Raw genomic sequence first — 20,452 nt, 5'->3', positions numbered from 1 at the left:
GAAGTTGTGTACATGTATGTATTTCTATTGTTCAGGGTTAAGAATATTTTACTATAAACTTTATGCTTATCTTTCACACTTACCCTGAATAACAGTCATTGAATGATAGTTTAGCCGGCCGTTGTGGCCGAGCGGTTCTAGGCGCTTCAGTCCGGAACTGCGCTGCTGCTACGTTCGCGGGTTCCAATCCTGCCTCGGGCATGGAGGTGTGTGATGTCCTTAGGTTGGTTAGGTTTACGTAGTTCTAAGTCTAGGGGACTGATGACCTCAGATGTTAAGTCCCATAGTGGTCGGAGCCATTTGAACCATTTTTGAAAGTTACATGACGTATGCTTGCACAACTTCAAATAAATACAGAAAAACACAATATGCAATTTTGTCATATGATGACATGATGGAGACCGTGGCTGTTGTTTGAAGACAAATGTTGATGGTGTTAGGACAGCAACCAGCCACAAATTTACTTTCAGTTCCTTTATTCAAAGGGCACCGTTACCGGTTTCGAATCGTTGTGATTCATCCAGAGACTGTTTAGACTCTTTCTTTATGACATGTTGTGTGTTTTTTTACAGATTAATTTTCCTAAAATATAAATAATACATAATTATAAACACGCCACACACAGATGGTTGCGTTACAGATTTTCGTTGCGTGTGACTTACGTGAAACGTCGGTTTGGAGTGTCTGTTCCCATGACATTCGTCCAACAGATGTAAATGCTTTCCCACTGCATTCTTATTGTTGCACACGTAAATTGTTCTCACAAAACAAATCTAAAGTGTTTAGTGAGAACAATTTACGTGTGCAAAAGGGCGTCCGTATCGGAGGTCCGTTCCAACCAGAGAGCTGTCACTGAGTTTCTTTTGGCGGAAAACCAGAGCATTGCAGATATATAGAGGCGCTTGTAGAATCTACGGAGACCTGGCAATGGATAAAAGCACGGTGAGCCGTTGGGCGTGGCGTCTGTCACCATCGTCACACGGTCGCGCAAGTCTATCTGATCCCCGTATCTCCCGCGTGCCGGCCGGCCGCACAAAGCTGTGTGACTCCTGCACTGTTGGAACGTGCGGACACTCTCATTCGAGGTGGCTGACGGATCACAATGAGACACCTCACTGCACAGCTGGCCGTCTCTGTGTAGAGCTGACACACTCAGCCAGCGGTCAGTGTGTGCCCACTGGGTTACTCGCCGCCTCACAGAAGACCACGAAGATCAACGAAGGACCAGCTGTACGGAACTGCGTGCGTGTTTGGAGGCTGATCGTGACAATGCAAGGCCTCACACAAGTCTGCGCATTCACGAGGAGCTCACAAAACTTCAGCTGGACTGTTCTTCCTCATCCACCCTACAGTCCGGATCTCGCACCCTGTTTAGCCCAATGAAAGATGCCCTCCGTGGGAAGAAGTACGTAGATGATGATAAGGTTATTGATGCAGCAAGACGACGGCTTCGACGTCGACCAGTAGAGTCGTACTATGCGGGAATACAGGCCCTCCTAGTAAGGTGGCGTTAGGCCGTCACATTGAACAGAGATTAGGATGAAAAATAGGGTGTTCTAGCAAAAAGACTGGGAAATAAAGTGGTGTATTGGTATCCTGAATAAAAAAAAACTGCATTCAGAAAACAATGTCTTGCAATACTGGCGGAACGAACCTCGTACGCTGATGCCTATAATACACTACTGGCCATTAAAATTGCTACAACACGAATATGACGTGCTGCAGACGCGAAATTTAACCGACAGGAAGAAGATGCTGTGATATCCAAATGATTACCTTTTCAGAGCATTCACACATGGTTGGCGCCGGTGGCGACACCTACAACGTGCTGACATCAGGAAAGTTTCCAACCGATTTCTCATACACAAACAGTAGTTGACCGGCGTTTCCTGGTGAAACGTTGTTGTGATACCTCGTGTAAGGTGGAGAAATGCGTACCATCACGTTTCCGACTTTGATAAAGGTCGGATTGTAACCTGACGCGATTGCGGTTTATCGTATCGCGACACTCATGCTAGCGTTGGTCGAGATCCAATGACTGTTAGCAGAATATGGAATCGGTGGTTCAGGAGGGTAATAGGGAACACCGTGCTGGATCCCAACGGCCTCGTATCACTAGAAGTCTAGATGACAGGCATCTTATCCGCATGGCCGTAACGGATCGTGCAGCCACGTCTCGATCCCTGAGTCAACAGATGGGGACATCTGCAAGACAACAACCATCTGCACGAACAGTTCGACGACGTTTGCAGCAGCATGGACTGTCAGCTCGGAAACAATGGCTCCGGTTACCCTTGACGCTGCATCACAGACAGGAGCGCCTACGATGGTGTACTCAACGACGAACCTGGGTCCACGAATGGCAAAACGTCATTTTTTTCGGATGATGGTATGGAGTGGCACTGGTTACACGTGTCGTTCACCTTTTGTTCGCATTGACGGCACTTTGAACAGTGGGCGTTACATTTCAGATGTGTTACGACCCGTGGTTCTACCCTTCATTCGATCCCTGCGAAACCCTACATTTCAGCATGATAATGCACGACCGCATGTTGCATGTCCTGTACGGGACTTTCTGGATACAGGAAATGTTCGACTGCTGCCCTGGCCAGCACATTCTCCAGATCTCTCACCAACTGAAAACGTCTGGTCGACGGTGGCCGAGCAACTGTCTCGTCACAATACGCCAGTCACTACTCTTGATGAACTGTGGTATCGTGTTGAAGCTGCATGGGCAGCTGTTCCTGTACACGCCATCCAAGCTCTGTTTGACTCAGTGCCCAGGCGTATCAAGGCCGTTATTACGGCCAGAGGTGGTTGTTCTGGGTACTGATTTCTGAGGATCTACGCACCCAAATTGCGTGAAAATGTAATCACATGTCATTTCTAGTATAATATATTTGTCCAGTGAATACCCGTTTATCATCTGCATTTCTACTTGGTGTAGGAATTTTAATGGCCAGTATTGTAGAAGGCAACGCTGTACATGTGAACTGGCTGTGTTGGTGTACCCGGAAGCTAATACAGAAAAAGAGTGCGTCGGCTGATAGAGGTATGCCAATATCTTAACTCTACAATCGTTTTCCTCCTCCTCCGTTCCATTTACGGCTTCACGGACGACGCAACGGGTGAATTCCTGAATTCCTCTAACTTTTCCTTGTAGCCATAATGAGAGATGTAAGTTGGAGAAAGGAGTATGTCCTACACTAGCAAGTAGGGAAATTTTGACAATTACGCTCCACATGGACCACAGTGCTTCTCTCACCGCGTTTCCTACTGGAGGTTTCTCTTTTCTTTCGATATTTCTTTGGATTTCTCGCTCAAAGCAAACCGTTTACATAGCGCACAGCCCTTCTTTTAAACCACTATATCTTTATCCTTGATCCTGTGCTCTTAGAAGATCTATTGAAATGTCTTAGTACGTATTAGCCACTGATGAGCAGAAACATTATGACCATTTACTTAGAAGCGTGTTGGCTCACCTCTGGAACGCAATTCAGCAGTAGTAATTCCGCGTGCCATGGATTCGGCGAGTACTTCCAGAGGTTTGTGACACTAGATGTCTACGCTTACGTCACACACTTCCCTTAGTTTACGGGCGACTGGTTTTCGGGGGCGGAGCTGGTGCCGTATAGCGTACCAGTTGGCTTTATTCAGGTAAGCCGAACTTGATGGCCAAGACATCAACGTGAGTTGACTATCATGCTCCTCAAACCGTTGCCGACAATAATTTGGAGAAAGGCGGTACCACACAACAGTACTCTAAAATGGAGCTTACAAGCGTAGTGTAGGCATTCTCTTTTAGTACAGATTTGCTGCTGCGTTTTCTAAGTGTCTTGCAATCTTTGGCTCCCCTACTCGTAGAGGGTAATCGCCCCATTTTTGTGTGAATACAGATTTTTAATTAGAATATGAAACATACGAAACAATGGATTATTATTAACTTAAAATTAGGGAGCAAACTGAAAGAGGATGAACATATGGGGCTTATATAAAGGACCGATAAGGGCGTCTGGATATAATTTCGTGTAAAAAGGGACTCAGGCAAGTTTGTTTACATAAGAATGAAAGGATCCGATAGCTATTTTGTTTGTATAAATGGTTCAAATGGCTCTGAGCACTATGGGACTTAACTTCTGAGGTCATCAGTCCCCTAGAACGTAGAACTACTTAAACCTAACTAACCTAAGGACATCACACACATCCATGCCCAAGGCAGGATTCGAACCTGCGACCAGAGCGGTCGCGCGGTTCCAGACTGTAGCGCCGAGAATCGCTTTTTCCTCCCCGGCCGGCTTGTTTGTATAGGGACCATGTTCTAGTGAGTAGGCTTTTAGCACTAGAGCCTTACATTAAAATTATGTAACTGAATAGTGTTTAATTGTTTACACTGAGAAGAGCACACATTCATGGCAAGGCCAAGTGACATCATTGCTTACATAAGGAGAGCAGTGGGTCCTTGTTCGAGAACTCTCCCAGTTCCCCTATTAAGGTGCAGTATGACACTATTCAGTTATTTATATATTTAGTCTCAGAATAAAAAGTAAAGAACGAAAAATACATACATAGAAAACTGTAGTACGAAACATCTTAGAGCTTTTTAATCTAAGGTATCATCGTAATACATGCCAATCGCTTGAGACTATTACCATCCATCTTGCCTGTATGTTTCGTAATCCATTTGCGTATGTGCTTCTAATGGAATGAACTTTACTCTGCAGCTCAGATATCGTCAGTCTATTCATATTCACATCTTGTAGGACAGCCTCCATTGCAACAACATGTCGCTGATTGTGTCTGTAGTCAACATCACTAAAACCTCCAAGAAGCGAAAATTTGCCCCGTTCCCCACTTCATATTTAACTTTGTTGCCACGTTGCCGACACGACCGGTTACATCGAACCGCGTGCAACTGTATTGCCAAAGTTCCAGCGTCGTGTGTGCCGTACATAATCAGTGGCTGGTAGCACAGTTTCGAAATCTGGGTTTGTCACCGGAATTCAGTTCTATCGATTTACAGGGTGTTTGAAAATTCCTGTTACAAATTTCTATGACTTGCAGAGGGGAGTGAATGTATAATGTTTTGAATAGGAACCCATGTCCGGAAACGTACCATTCTACGACGGTTTCAATTCAGCTGTTTAACTGATCCACTTGTACTGGAGGAATTGAATTAGCCGTGGCACAGTTCAATTATTAGGTAACGTTTCGAAAGGAAACATGACGAAATATCCATTTATCACTTAAGTGAATTTGTTGGTGTTAATACTTAAACATTACGTGTTTACGTAAACTAACACAGAAAAAAAACAACATATTGTACGTACAGAACAGTAGTGATGAATCACAACAGCTGCTCGATGTGCCGACCAGCAACATTGTTACAGACATTGTATCTACGAAGCATGTTCTGGTACGCACTCTCCGTCCCACCTGATTTCTCTTCAATTTCTAGTGAAGCGGCCAGAACTCTTGCCAGTAGATGTTCGTCTGCCTCTACAGGAGTCTCGTAAATTAAACTTTGCCTACGACCCCACAAGACGTAGTCCATATTTCCGGCAGTATAATCCTAGCTGATGTTTTATTGAAACTGGGTGGTTATGGTATTTACCGAGTGATAAAGGTTATTGCTTATTTGGGTTTAAAGTTTAATTATTTTTAGTTACCTTTAGGGCTGTCTGGTGATGCTATTGTTAGATTTTTTTGTTTTCGTCAAGTTCATTTAAAGTCTTTGATTGCTTACTTTTAAATCCGACGATCGCGGCTACGCGATTGGACCATCTCTGGCTATCCGTGTGTCATCATATCGTTTGTTGAGATGCTTCCGAACCGCACGTGAGAAGAGAAGCGAGGTGGAACACCATCATGCTGCGACGACATTTCCTAACGGACATTCAGTGGCACGTCATCCTGTCTACCTGTTGCATACCAGAATAAGCATCTACATCTACATGTACATGGGTACTCTGCAAATCACATTGCCGGCCGTTGGTGGCCGAACGGTTCTAGGCGCTTCAGTCTGGAACCGCGCGACCGCTACGGTCGCAGGTTCGAATACTGCCTTGGGCATGGATGTGTGTGATGTCCTTAGGTTAGTTTGGTGTGAGTAGTTCTAAGTTCTAGGGGACTGATGACCTGAGATGTTAAGTCCCCTAGTGCTCAGAGCCATTTGAACAATTTTGCAAATTATATTTAAGTGCCTAGCAGAGGGTTCATCAACCGCCATCACAATTCTCTATTATTCCAATCTCGTATAGCGTGCGGGAAGAATGACCACCTATATCTTTCCGTACGAACTCTGATTTCCCTTATTTTATATTGGTGATTGTTCCTCCATATATAAGTTGGTGTCAACAACATATTTTCGCATTCGGAGGAGAAAGTTGGTGATTGTAATTTCGTGAGAAGTTCCGTCACAACGAAAAACGCCTTTCTTTTAATGATTTCCGGCTCAAATCCTCTATCATTTCTGTGACACTCTCTCCATATTTCGCGATAATACAAAACGTGCTGCGTTTCTCTGAACTTTTTCGATGTAGTCAGTCAGTCCTATCTGGTAAGGATCCCACACCGGGCAACAGTATTCTAAAAGTGGACGGATAAGCGTAGTGTCCTTAGTAGGTCTGTTACTTTTTCTAAGTGTCCTGCCAATAAAACACAGTCTTTGGTTAGCCTTCCCCACAACATTTTCTGTGTGTTCTTTCCAATTTAATTTGTTCGTAATTGTAATACCTAGGTATTTAGATTTAGGAACCAGGTTTTAAATTGTAAGACATTTCCAGGGGCAGATGTGGATTCTGACCACAATCTATTAGTTATGAAGTGTAGATTAAAACTGACGAAACTGCAAAAAGGTGGGAATTTAAGGAGATGGGACCTGGATAAACTGACTAAACCAGGGAGAGCATAAGGGAACAATTGACAAGAATGGGGGAAAGAAATACAGTAGAAGAAGAATGGGTAGCTATGAGGGATGAAGTGGTGAAGGCAGCAGAGGATCAAGTGGGTAAAAAGAAGAGGGCTAGTAGAAACCCTTGGGTGACAGAAGAAATATTGAATTTAATTGATGAAAGGAGAACCGGCCGCGGTGGTCTAGCGGTTCTAGGCGCTGAGTCCGGAGCCGCGCGACTGCTACGGTCGCAGGTTCGAATCCTGCCTCGGGCATGGATGTGTGTGATGTCCTTACGTTAATTAGGTTTAAGTAGTTCTAAGTTCTAGGGGGCTGATGACCATAGATGTTAAGTCCCATAGTGCTCAGAGCCATTTGAACCATTTTTTGATGAAAGGAGAAAATATAAAAATGCAGTAAATGAAGCAGGCAAAAAGGAATACAAACCTCTCAAAAATGAGATCGACAGGAAGTGCACAAAGGCTAAGCAGGCATGGCTAGAGGACATATGTAAGGTTGTAGAGGCTTATCTCACTAGGGGTAAGATAGATACTGCCTACAGGAAAATTAATGAGACCTTTGGAGAAAAGAGAGCCACTTGTACGAATATTAAGCGCTCAGATGGAAAACCAGTTCTAAGCAAAGAAGGGAAAGCAGAAAGGTGGAAGGAGTATATAGAGGGTCTATACAAGGGCGATGTTCTTGAGGACAATATTATGGAAATGGAAGAGGATGTAGATGAAGATGAAATGGGAGATATGATACTGCATGAAGAGTTGGACAGAGCACTGAAAGACCTGAGTCCCAACAAAGCTCCAGGAGTAGACAACACTCCATTAGAACTACTGACGGCCTTGGGAGAGCCAGTCCTGACAATACTCTACCATCTGGTGAGCAAGATGTATGAGACAGGCGAAATACCCTCAGACCTCAAGAAGAATATAATAATTCCAATCCCAAAGAAAGCAGGTGTTGACAGATGTGAAAATTACCGAACTACCAGTTTAATAAATCACGGCTGCAAAATACTAACACGAATTCTTTACAGACGAATGGAAAAACTAGTAGAAGCCGACCTCGGGGAATATCAGTTTGGATTCCGTAGAAATATTGGAACACGTGAGCCAATACTGCCCCTACGACTTATCTTAGAAGCTAGATTAAGGAAAGGCAAACCTACGTTCCTAACATTTGTAGACTTAAAGAAAGCTTTTGACAATATTGACTGGGATACTCTCTTTCAAATTCTGAAGGTGGCAGGGGTAAAATATAGGGAGCGAAAAGCTATTCACAATTTGTACAGAAACCAGATGGCAGTTATAAGAGTCGAGGGACATCAAAGGGAAAAAATAATCGTAATTAAAGATCACATTCTAAGGATTATTTCTGGGTTTGATTATTAAAATATTCCCATAAGAGTAGAGGGGCATGAAAGGGAAACAGTGGTTGGGAAGGGAGTGAGACAGGGTAGTAGCCTCTCCCCGATGTTCTTCAATCTGTATATTGAGCAAGCAGTAAAGGAAACGAAAGAAAAATTCGGGGTAGGTATTGAAATCCATGGAGAAGAAATAAAAACTTTGAGGTTCGCCGATGACATTGTAATTCTGTCAGAGACAGCAAAGGACTTGGAAGAGCAGTTGAACGGAATGGATAGTGTCTTGAAAGGAGGATATAAGATGAACATCAACAAAAGCAAAACGAGGATAATGGAATGTAGGAGAATTAAGTCGGGTGATGCGGAGGGAATTAGATTAGGAAATGAGACACTTAAAGTAGTAAAGGAGTTCTGCTATTTAGGGAGCAAAATAACTTATGATGGTCGAAGTAGAGAGGATATAAAATGTAGACTGGCAATGGCAAGGAAAGCATTTCTGAAGAAGAGAAATTTGTTAACATCGAGTATAGATTTAAGCGTCAGGAAGTCGTTTCTGAAAGTATTTGTATGGAGTGTAGCCATGTATGGAAGTGAAACATGGACGATAAACAGTTTGGACAAGAAGAGAATAGAAACTTTCGAAATGTGGTGCTACAGAAGAATGCTGAAGATTAATGGGTAGATCACATAACTAATGAGGGAGTATTGAATAGGATTGGGGAGAAGAGAAGTTTGTGGCACAACTTGACCAGAAGAAGGGATCGGTTGGTAGGACATGTTCTGAGGCATCAAGGGATCACCACTTTCGTATCGGAGGGCAGCGTGGAGGGTAAAAATCGTAGAGGGAGACCAAGAGATGAATACAGTAAGCAGATTCAGATGGATGTAAGTTGCAGTAGGTACTGGGAGATGAAGAAGCTTGCACAGGATAGAATAGCATGGAGAGCCGCATCAAACCAGTCTCAGGACTGAAGACCACAACAACAGGTATTTAGTTGAATTTATGGCTTTTAGATTAGACTGATTTATCGTATAACCGAAGTTTAATGAATTCCTTTTAGCACTCATGTGGATGACCTCACACGTTTCGTTATTTAGGGTCAACTGCCACTTTTCGCACCATTCCGATATTTCTTCTAAATCGTTTTGCAGTTTGTTTTGATCTTCTGATGATTTTTATTAGTCGATAAATGACAGCGCCATCTGCAAACAACCGAAGACGGCTGCTCATATTGTCTCCCAAACCGCTTATATAGATAAGGAACAGCAAAGGGCCTGTAACACTACGTTCGGCAACGCCAGAAATCACTTCTGTTTTACTCGATGACTTTCCGTCAGTTACTACGAACTGTGACATCTCTGACAGGAAATCACAGATACAGTCACAGAACTGAGACGATATTCCATAAGCACGCAATTTCACTAAGAGCCGCTTGTGTGGAGCAGTGTCAAAAGCCTTCTGGAAATCCAGAAATACGGAATCGATCTGAAATCTCTTGTCAATAGCACTCAGCACTTCATGTGTATAAAGAGCTAGTTGTGTTTCATAGGACCGATATTTTCTAAACCCATGTTGACGATGGGACAATTGACCGTTTTCTTCGAGGTAATGCATTATGTTCGAACACAATATACGTTCTAAAATCCTGCTGCATGTCGACGTGAACGTTATGGGCCTGTCATGTAGTTCTGAGGCTTTTCTCTTTCCCTCAGCAGACGTGTACGCGTTACACATCTGAAGTGGGGCAGTCGTAGAACGGAAAAGATACGTTTCCGGGCAGTTCTTATTCGAGGTATTACGAACTCACTACCTTCCAGGCTTACAAGTCCTAGGGGTTTGTAGTGGGAATTTCCGAACACCCTGTATAATATGCTCTTTCTTTGTGCGGGCTGGATGAACCGAAGTGACTGATCGGAAATGTGAGCGTGAATCGTCCTGGAAATTGAAGTAAGAACACCGTGAATTCATTGTCCCAGGAAGGGGAAACTTTATTGACACATTCCTGGGGTCAGATACTTCACATGATCACACTGACAGAACCACAGGCACATAGACACAGGCAACAGAGCATGCACAATGTCGGCACTAGTACAGCGTATATCCACCTTTCGCAGCAATGCAGGCTGCTATTCTCCCATGGAGACGATCGTAGAGATGCTGGATGTAGTCCTGTGGAACGGCTTGCCATGCCATTTCCACCTGGCGCCTCAGTTGGACCAGCGTTCGTGCTGGACGTGCAGACCGCGTGAGACGACGCTTCATCCAGTCCCAAACATGCTCAATGGGGGACAGATCCGGTGATCTTGCTGGCCAGGGTAGTTGACTTACACCTTCTAGAGCACGTTGGGTGGCATGGGATACATGCGGACGTGCATTGACCTGTTGGAACAGCAAGTTCCCTTGCCGGTCTAGGAATGGTAGAACGATGGGTTCGATGACGGTTTGGATGTACCGTGCACTATTCAGTGTCCCCTCGACGATCACCAGTGGTGTACGGCCAGTGTAGGAGATCGCTCCCCACACCATGATGCCGGGTGTTGGCCCTGTGTGCCTCGGTCGTATGCAGTCCTGATTGTGGCGCTCACCTGCACGGCGCCAAACACGCATAAGACCATCATTGGCACCAAGGCAGAAGCGACTCTCATCGCTGAAGACGACACGTCCCCATTCGTCCCTCCATTCACGCCTGTCGCGACACCACTGGAGGCGGGCTGCACGATGTTGGGGCGTGAGCGGAAGACGGCCTAACGGTGTGCGGGACCGTAGCCCTGCTTCATGGAGACGGTTGCGAATGGTCCTCGCCGATACCCCAGGAGCAACAGTGTCCCTAATTTGCTGGGAAGTGGCGGTGCGGTCCCCTACGGCACTGCGTCGGATCCTACGGTCTTGGCGCGCATCCGTGCGTCGCTGTGGTCCGGTCCCAGGTCGACGGGCACGTGCACCTTCCGCCGACCACTGGCGACAACATCGATGTACTGTGGAGACCTCACGCCGCACGTGTTGATCAATTCGGCGGTACGTCCACCCGGCCTCCCGCATGCCCACTATACGCCCTCGCTCAAAGTCCGTCAGCTGCACATACGGTTCACGTCCACGCTGTCGCGGCATGCTACCAGTGTTAATGACTGCGATGGAGCTCCGTATGCCACGGCAAACTGGCTGACACTGACGGCGGCGGTGCACAAATGCTGCGCAGCTAGCGCCATTCGACGGCCAACACCGCGGTTCCTGGTGTGTCCGCTGTGCCGTGCGTGTGATCATTGCTTGTACAGCCCTCTCGCAGTGTCCGGAGCAAGTATGGTGGGTCTGTCACACCGGTGTCAATGTGCTCTTTTTTCCATTTCCAGGAGTGTATCTTTGGTTTACGCATCAGATTCCGGAAACCAGCTCTGGCTTCCAGAACAGCCACGAGGACGACTTCCCTGCGAAGGACTATTGTCTTGCGAGCTGAATCCTCGGGTTGGCCGTGGCAACGGCGTGTGTCCCACGATCACCGGACACGCGAGATTGAGCGCCGCGACCCGGGCGGAAGGTCCCGGAGAGTGGCGGATCTGACCTACAGCGTAGAGCCGGCGCGTGCTGTCGAGAGCGGCAAAAGGGAGCCCTGCCAGGGAGGCCTGGCTGGCTGGCTGGCTGGCACACTTTGGCCGCACGCGTTCCATTAATATCGGTTTACCGGGCCGAAGGACACGCGGCCGTCGCGCGGAGAGAGGAAACGACGGTAATTGTTTTCCCGCGGAAAAGTAGGCTGCGCGCGGCAGGGACGTCAAGGCTGGCGCTCACCCGCGCCGAGGACGCTGGCGGAGACGCCGGAACAGCGCGACCCGTGGCGTATGTATGCCCCGCAGGACACTGGCCGGTAACGTTCACAGTGGCACCGACATCGTTGTCAGGGTCGCCCGATAACATCGGCCGACAAGTCATAGCCATCCAGAAACCAGGGAAAACAGGAGAGAATGCTAAAGATTATAGACCGATATCTTTATTGTGCACCACTTACAAGCTGTTTGAACGAGTCATCCTAGGCAGAATAGAAAGTAAAATAGAAGCTGCTCTTCCCCCAGAGCAAGGCGGTTTTCGAAAAGGAAGAGACTGCTGCGACCAAGTTCTCGCCCTAACCACTTTCATTGAAAGAGGTTACCAAAACAAAAAGAAAACGGGCATGGTATTATTAGATCTCACCTCAGCATACGACACCGTATGGACAAAAGGGATACTGTATAAATTGTCAAAAGTCGTGAAATGCAAGAAGATCATAGATCTAGTCAGAAATATGTTGATAAACAGGAGATTCAAGGTATCTCTGAATGGGAAAACAAGCAGCTACAGGACACTACAAAATGGTCTCCCCCAAGGGTCTGTGCTGGCTCCATGCCTTTTCAATTTATACATAGCGGACATCCTAAACCTGGAATCTCGTTCTTTTATGTATGCAGATGACATCGCTATCGCGGCTCACGCCAACACTTTCGAAGAACTGGAAGAAATTTTAAACAGGGATCTGGAACGACTACAACAATATTATGACAACTGGCACCTCACAGTAAATCCGACTAAATCCGTGGCATCAATAATGCACTTGTGTAACAAAGATGCAAATCGTGAGCTAAAAGTGCAAATAAAAGGTAAATTGTTGAAAAACGATAGAACGCCAAAATATCTGGGTGTTAAGCTAGATCGCACTCTCACATATAAGAGCCACCTGTACGAAGTTGCCCAAAAAATGAAAACAAGAAACAACATCATAATGAAACTGGCAGGAACAACCTGGGGATGTTCCACTGAAACTCTACGCACATCAGCACTGGCACTTCTGTATAGTGTAGCGGAATATTGCGCACCCGTCTGGGCCCGCAGTAGGCATGTCAGATATATTGACGTGCAACTTAACGAGACAATGAGGCTCATAACAGGAACAGTAAGACCCACCCCGAAACCTTGGCTGCCCGTCCTTGCCAATATCGAACCACCCTCGATTAGACGTGAAAGAGCAATCCAGAGGTACAAAGAAAAGTTCAGGGACCTACCTCCTCCCCCTGACAGATTGATGTCAAGAAATCCCTTCTGGAAAGAACTCAAACAACAGATTGATATCGATAACCTGTGGAAACAGCAATGGCAGGAAAGCAAAGTGAATAACAGTTTCCTTATTGAGGACCCATCTCAACGAGTTCCAGGCTTCCAACTCCAACGTAGAGTGTGGGTAACTCTAAATCGTCTGCGGACAGGTGTTGGTCGGTGCGGATATTTGTTGAAAAAGTGGGGTTTCTCCCAGGACCCCAATTGTGAGTGCGGAGAGAGTCAAACCATGCAGCATATAGTTGAGTGCGACGTACACGGACTTAAGGGAGGAAATCTGATGGACATACATGTGATAAGTGACCAAGCACTTTTGTGGCTGGAAACCCTGAAAATTTTATTGTAAATCATTGTTAATGTTAATTTAAATTTTTATGTTGATGTTTGTAAGTGTATCACGCTTTGCCTGTAGCTGAACGAGAAATAAATAAAATCGGCCGACAGTCGATCATAGTGCGTCCCATCTCCCTCGTCAGTTTTTGGCGCCTTGAAGGAGGTGAGGCTAGGTTAGATTAGGCAAGGGATAAGTCCCTGCAGACGCACTATCCTCAGTGCCCGCGGTGGCTCAGATGGATAGAGCGTCTGCCATGTAAGCAGGATTTCCCGTGTTCGAGTCCCGGTCGGGGCACACATTTTCAACATGTTCCCAATGAAGTATATCAACGCCTGCTTGCAGCTAGGGTGTCCATTTAATTATCATTTCATTTCTAGCAAAGCTGCATGGTCATTGACGGTAACTGTTCTTTCGGGAACAGATACCACCGTCATATATAGTTAAAAATATGGGTTCCCGGCCTTTGACCTTCTTGTGCGAACGCACACGCTATGCACGAACTCGTACGGGACTTGGTAGATTAATCTGCCACGAGTAATGAGCATGATGGGCAAACATCTATTAGGCGCACTACGAATGTAGTGTTGTGGACATGTTGGGAATGTGGATCTCACGGGGAGCGTGCAAGGGATAAGTCCCTGCAGACGCACTATCCTCTGTGCCCGCGGTGGCTCAGATGGATAGAGCGTCTGCCATGTAAGCAGGAGATCCCGGGTTCGAGTCCCGGTCGGGGCACACATTTTCAACATGTCCCCAATGAAGTATATCAACGCCTGCTTGCAGCTAGGGTGTCCATTTAATTATCATTTCATTTAGGTCAGGATAGTTTAGGTTAGAATTTATTGTACGAGGGTTGAAAGAAAAGTAATGCCTCCACCTTCGTTAATTGGTTTCGGATGGGAATATTTTAATAAATCAGACGCAGAAATAATCCTTAGAATGTGATCTTTAATTACCAACATGAACATTTCCACGTAATCACCAGCCAACTGGATACATTGATGCCAAAGATGAACAAGTTTTCTGAAGCCGTCACGGAAGAAGTCGACACTCTGTTCCCGCAACCACAGTCTCACAGTTCTCTCAACGTCTTCATCAGAAGCATAACCATGTCGCCGAATATCGTCTTTCATTATCGGGAACAGATGGGAGTCGGACGGTGGTAAATCTGGACTGTATGGAGGATGGCGTATGGTGGTCAGATTCAGTCTCTCGTGTTCTGCTGTGGTGGCACGTGAACAGTGTGGTTTGGCATTGTCACGCTGCAGGAAAACATTTCCCTTTTCCTTTCGGACCCTTGTTAGCCGTCGTTTCAGAGTTCGCAGCGTTGTGATGCAACGCTGTGAATTTATTGTTGTTGCACGATCAAGGAAATCAACATGGATAGCACCACCTGCGTCCCAGAACACTGTGGCCATGATTTTTCCAGCTGAGGGCTGCGTCTTGAATTTCTTTTCCTGGGCCGATTCTTTGTGTCGATATTCCATAGATTGATGTTCCGTCTTCGGGTCGTAATGGTGTACCCACGTTTCGTCTCCTGCCACAATTGAATGGACAAAGACGTCACCTTCATTCTCGTAACGCAAGAGGAGTTCCTGGCAAACTTCAAGTCTGTGCGCTTTCATGTTAGGAGTCAGCATCCGGAGTACCCACCGTGCACAGATCTTCCGAAAGCCAAACAAAGCAATAATGTGACTTACACGTTCTTGTGAAATGCCGCTTGTGCTTGCAATTTCTCTCTGAGTGATAAGACGACCGTCCTGAATCAATCTGTCAACATTTTGCTTGTGAAACTCGGTGGTTGCTGTCACAGGACGTCCAACTCTTTGTCTGTCACGCAGGTCAGATGTTCCCGCCTCAACATCTTTAAATTTACTCGCCCTACGACGCACAATACTCACATCAACACAATCACAATAAACTGCTTTCATTCTCTGATGAATCTTCTGTGAGGTGACACCGTCTGTTGTCAAGACTTCAATGACTGCACGTTGCTTAAATCGCAATGACCGACCGTCTGCGCAGGGTTCCATACTTTATAGTATGGAATTGCTAACTGGAGCTGTAGAGAAGAGGCTTCGGAACAAGCCAGTACCTGCCGCTTACCAATGCTGCCAACTGTTGAAGATTTACCAAGGTGGAGGCATTACTTATCAGTCAACCCTTGTATGTATAAAGGGTTAAATTTTAACCTTCTAGGGTGGAATAGGTATCATGGCTCCCATGTACTTTGAGACAAGTGGCGCTGCGGCTTTGGCTCTTAAAAAGACGCCACATGCACGTGAATGAGCTACATTTGTCCCGAACAAAACGTGGCGAATACTGTACACTCTGTCCCCGGTTATCGGAATAACCACAGAAGTTTTACGAATATATGAGATGAAAGTAGCAACGTTCTCCTATATACTCGAGATGATTCTGGTGACCATGAAAACTAAAATTATAAATATTGTGCTTTGATGATGGTGTTAGGACAGCAACCAGCCACAAATTTACTTTCAGTTCCTTTATTCAAAGGGGATCGTTACCGGTTTCGAATCGTTGTGATTCATCCTCAGTAGTGACTGGTGTATTGTAACGGGCCAATTGCTCCGCTACCGGTTTCGCAGGGATCGAATTACGGGTACAGCCACGGTTCTTAACACATCTGAAATGTAGCGTCCACTGTTCAAAGGGCCGTCAATGCGAACAAGAGGTGAGCGAGACGTGTAACCAATAGCACCCCATACCATCACGCCGGGTGATACGCCAGTATGGCGATGACGAATACACGCTTCCAATGTGCGTTCACCGCGATGTCATCGTTCGTCGTTGAGTACACCATCGCTGGCGCTCAAACGGTTCAAATGGCTCTGAGCACTATGGGACTCAACATCTGAGGTCATCAGTCCCCTAGAACTTAGAACTACTTAAACCTAACTAAACTAAGGACATCACACACATCCACGCCCGAGGCAGGATTCGAACCTGTGACCGTAGCAGTCGCGCGGTTCCAGACTGAAGCGCCTAGAACCGCTCGGCCACCGCGGCCGGCTGCAGGCGCTCCTGTCTGTGATGCAGCGTCAAGGGTAGCCGCAGCCATGGTCTCCGAGCTGATAGTCCATGCTGCTGCAAACGTCGTCGAACTATTCGTGAAGATGGTTGTTGTCTTGCAAACGTCCCTATCTGTTGACTCAGGGATCGACTGCACGATCCGTTACAGCCTTGCGGATAAGATGCCTGTCATCTCGACTGCTAGTGATACGAGGCCGTTGGGATCCAACACGGCGTTCCGTATTACCCTCCTGAACCCACCGATTCCATATTCTGCTAACAGTCGTTGGATCTCGACCAACGTGAGCAGCAATGTCACAATACGATAAACCGCAATCGAGATAGGCTACAATCCGACCTTTATCAAAGTCGGAAAAGTGTTGGTACGCATTTCTCCTCCTTACACGTTGCATCACAACGACGTTTCACCAGGCAACGCCGGTCAACTGCTGTTTGTGTATGAGAAATCGGTTGGAAACTTTCCTCATGTCAGCACGTTGTAGGTTTCGCCACCGGCGCCAACCTTGTGTGAATGCTTTGAAAAGCTAATCGTTTGCACTTCATCTTCGTGGTGTAGCAATTTTAATGGCCAGTAGTGTATATCTGACCTTCGAACCTTGACTTTCCACTGTGTAAATTTTCAATAAAAATTAGGGCACTTAAGCCTTAATAACCTGAGAAAAGTTACGTAAATTCAAAGCTGAATTAAATCTTTGGCATGTAAATGCTCAACGTCGCGCAGCAAAAGTTCGTTGTCAGTTTGTGATACCCTTTCTCTGTGGAGCGTCAGAAGTTTTTAAAAATTGCAGAACAATCAGCAACAGCGTGTAAATTAATAGCCGTTTTTATTTTTGGAATACAGAACTACTGCAACTAAATAATTTCACTTCACAAGAAATGTAATGAAAATCAACTACATTTCAGTGGCTAAGAACCACCGTCGCACTTTTTCGCAGTTTCACGAAAATACACGGAATTATTTTGCCCATAAACATAAAATTATCATCTGAAACTCTCAGTTGAATATCAGTTTCCAGTTTACGAAGCCATACGCAACCCGCCCTATGTATGCAGAAACTACATAACGCATAGCCTCTTCTAACATACTGATACGCATTCTCAACTTTGCAAGCAAACTACCGAAATCTTGGTGTGACATTTGACGCGGGTTGCAAGAACTTAGCGCCTACACCATGGAAGGTTTGACGCTTACATTCGGAAAATTCGGGACTCAATTCGCCATCCGCCTTTCTAAACTGATGTTTTCCGAATCGTTCCTAGTTCGATTAAGTCGAACGCTGGCATGATTTGTATGAAAAAGGTATTCCCAATTTGCTACCCGTTTCTTATCCCATCCGAGACTGCGTTCCGTCTCTAAAGCCCTTGTCGTCGACGGGTCATTAAATCCGAATCTTGTTCCTTTCACTGAAGCAACTGTGGGCGCTACAGTGCATATGCGCTCATTGCGTGCTATCGGTGAATTTCGGCGTATGTCCTTTTGTTCCCTTGCTCCGGCAGCTGCGTGCGAGAACAATACGGATTACTAGTTTAATATGTGCGTCGCTGCTCTACCTAGCCACACGCTAAGGTAAAGCTGTTCACAACCTGGAGGCGGGGTTATGCACTGCAGTGCTTTCGTCATCTAGGCCGTACTAAACGTGACGTCCCCTCACCATCGTACGACCTTTGAACTGACTTAACCGGCCAGTCACAAAGCGACCTGCGGTGTAATAATAAAGTAGGGCGTAAACTTGGCGATTTTCACAACAGCAAATCATTGCTAGAACTGAAAGAAAAGTAGAGAGACAGAGGAAAAACTTACGACCAAAGTGTTCTTATCGGATATTTGTTTTTATTTATCAAGACACACTGATACATAGACCAGTGTACGAATTTACACAAATTCATCTAGCTACGAAGTGTTTTGCGATATACTACTTTCATTAATTAGCATTAGCTAATATCGCTACCAACATACAACTAACGACATTCATTAAACTTGGCACAGTTCTTATTATTTAATGCAACTATTCCAAAGCAAACATTCTGAAGTCCTTATGAAAAAAATTTAAGAACTAAAATGATTAGTGGGTATTGTTGTGGTGGTTTTCAGTCCGAAAACTGGTTTGATGCAGCTCTTCATGCTCCATGCTACTCTACACTGTGCAAGGTTCTTCATCTCCGAGTAAATGGTGCAGCCTACATCCTTTCGAATCTGCTTACTGTGTTCATCCCTTGATCTCCATCAACAATTGTTGCCCACTACACATTTCCCTCCAATACAGAATTGATTCGTTGACGTCTCAGAACTTGTCCTATCAACCGATCCCATCTTTTAGTCAAGTTGTGCTGCAAAGTTCTTTTCTCTTCAGTTCTTTTCAGAACCTCCTCATTAGTTACGTGATCTATCCATCTAACCTTCAGCGTTCTTCGGTAGCACCACATTTCAAAAGTTTCTTTTCTCTTCTTGTCTGAACTGTTTATGGTCCACGTTTCACTGCCATGCAAAGAACTGAATGCCATGCAAAGAAGAACCAGACAAATACCCTCAGAAAAGACTTCCTGAAAGTTAAATCTATATTCGATGTTAACAAATTTTTCTTCTGCAGAAACGCTTTTCTTGTCATTGCCAGTTCACATTTTATATCATCTCTACTTCGTCCATCATCAGTCAAAATAGCAAAACTCATTTACTACTTTCAGTGTCCCGTATCCTAATCTAATTTTATTCGACTACTGTCCATTACCCCTGATTTGCTTTCGCGGTGTTCATCGTACATCCCACATTCAAGACACTGTCCAAGTCCTTTGCTGTCTCTGACAGAATTACAATGTCATCAGCAAACCACGAAGTTTTTATTTCTTCTCTCTGAACTTTAATTATTGTTCCAAATTTTTCTTTGGATTGTGTAACATCGAGGATAGGCTACAACCCTGTCTCACTTCCTTGTCAACCACTTCTTCCCTTTTATGCCCCCCAACTATTATGACTGACGTCTGGTTTCTGCACAAATATTTGTAAATAGCCTTTCACTCCCTGTATTGTAGCCCTGCTACCTTCAAAATTCTGAGGGAAGTACTCCAGTGAACATAAGGCAAATGCTTCCTCTAGTTCTACAAATGCTATAGACGTAGCTCTGCCTTTCGTTAATGTATCTTCTAGGAGAAGTCATAGAGTTATATTACCTCGCATGTTCCTATATTCCTCCAGAATCCAAACTGATGTTCCCTGAGATCAGCTACTACCCGTTTTCCCGTTCTTCTGTAAAGAATTCGTCTTTGCATTTCGCAACCATGACTTAATAAGCTGATTGTTCAATAATAGTTAAGTGGGCACCTGCTTTCGTTGCAATTGGAATTACTATATTCTTCTAGAAGTCCAAGTGTATTTCGCCGCCGGCCGGAGTGACCGAGCAGTTCTAGGCGCTACAGTCTGGAACCGCGCGACCGCCACTGTCGCAGGTTCGAATCCTGCCTCGGGCATGGATGTGTGTTATGTCCTTAGGTTAGTTAGGTTTAAGTAGTTCTAAGTTCTAGTGGACTGATGACCTGAGCAGTTAAGTCCCATAGTGCTCAGAGCCATTTTTTTTGTATTTCGCCTGTCTCATACATCTTGCACCCCACACTGATAATATATGTACAAAGTGTATTGACCATGCTTGCTAACAATGAAACGTTACGCAATGCCCATTTTTAAAATTTTTCACTACAGTAGCCCACACGGGCTGCACTCGGCCCATT

The 20,452-nt window shown here is 45.4% G+C and overlaps 1 non-coding gene across 1 annotated transcript; it reads left to right on the top strand.

The window, feature by feature from the left end:
- The first annotated feature begins 14,338 nt into the window (after positions 1 to 14,338).
- On the top strand, positions 14,339 to 14,413 carry Trnat-ugu (transfer RNA threonine (anticodon UGU)). The gene has a single exon. It is a non-coding gene; the product is annotated as a tRNA-Thr (tRNA).
- The last annotated feature ends 6,039 nt before the right edge of the window (positions 14,414 to 20,452 follow it).

This window comes from Schistocerca cancellata, chromosome 1, assembly GCF_023864275.1.
Source record: "Schistocerca cancellata isolate TAMUIC-IGC-003103 chromosome 1, iqSchCanc2.1, whole genome shotgun sequence".
Taxonomy (NCBI): Eukaryota; Metazoa; Arthropoda; class Insecta; order Orthoptera; family Acrididae; genus Schistocerca; species Schistocerca cancellata.
Note: the sequence above shows the minus strand (reverse complement) of the source record. Positions and strands in the feature narration are given on the sequence as shown.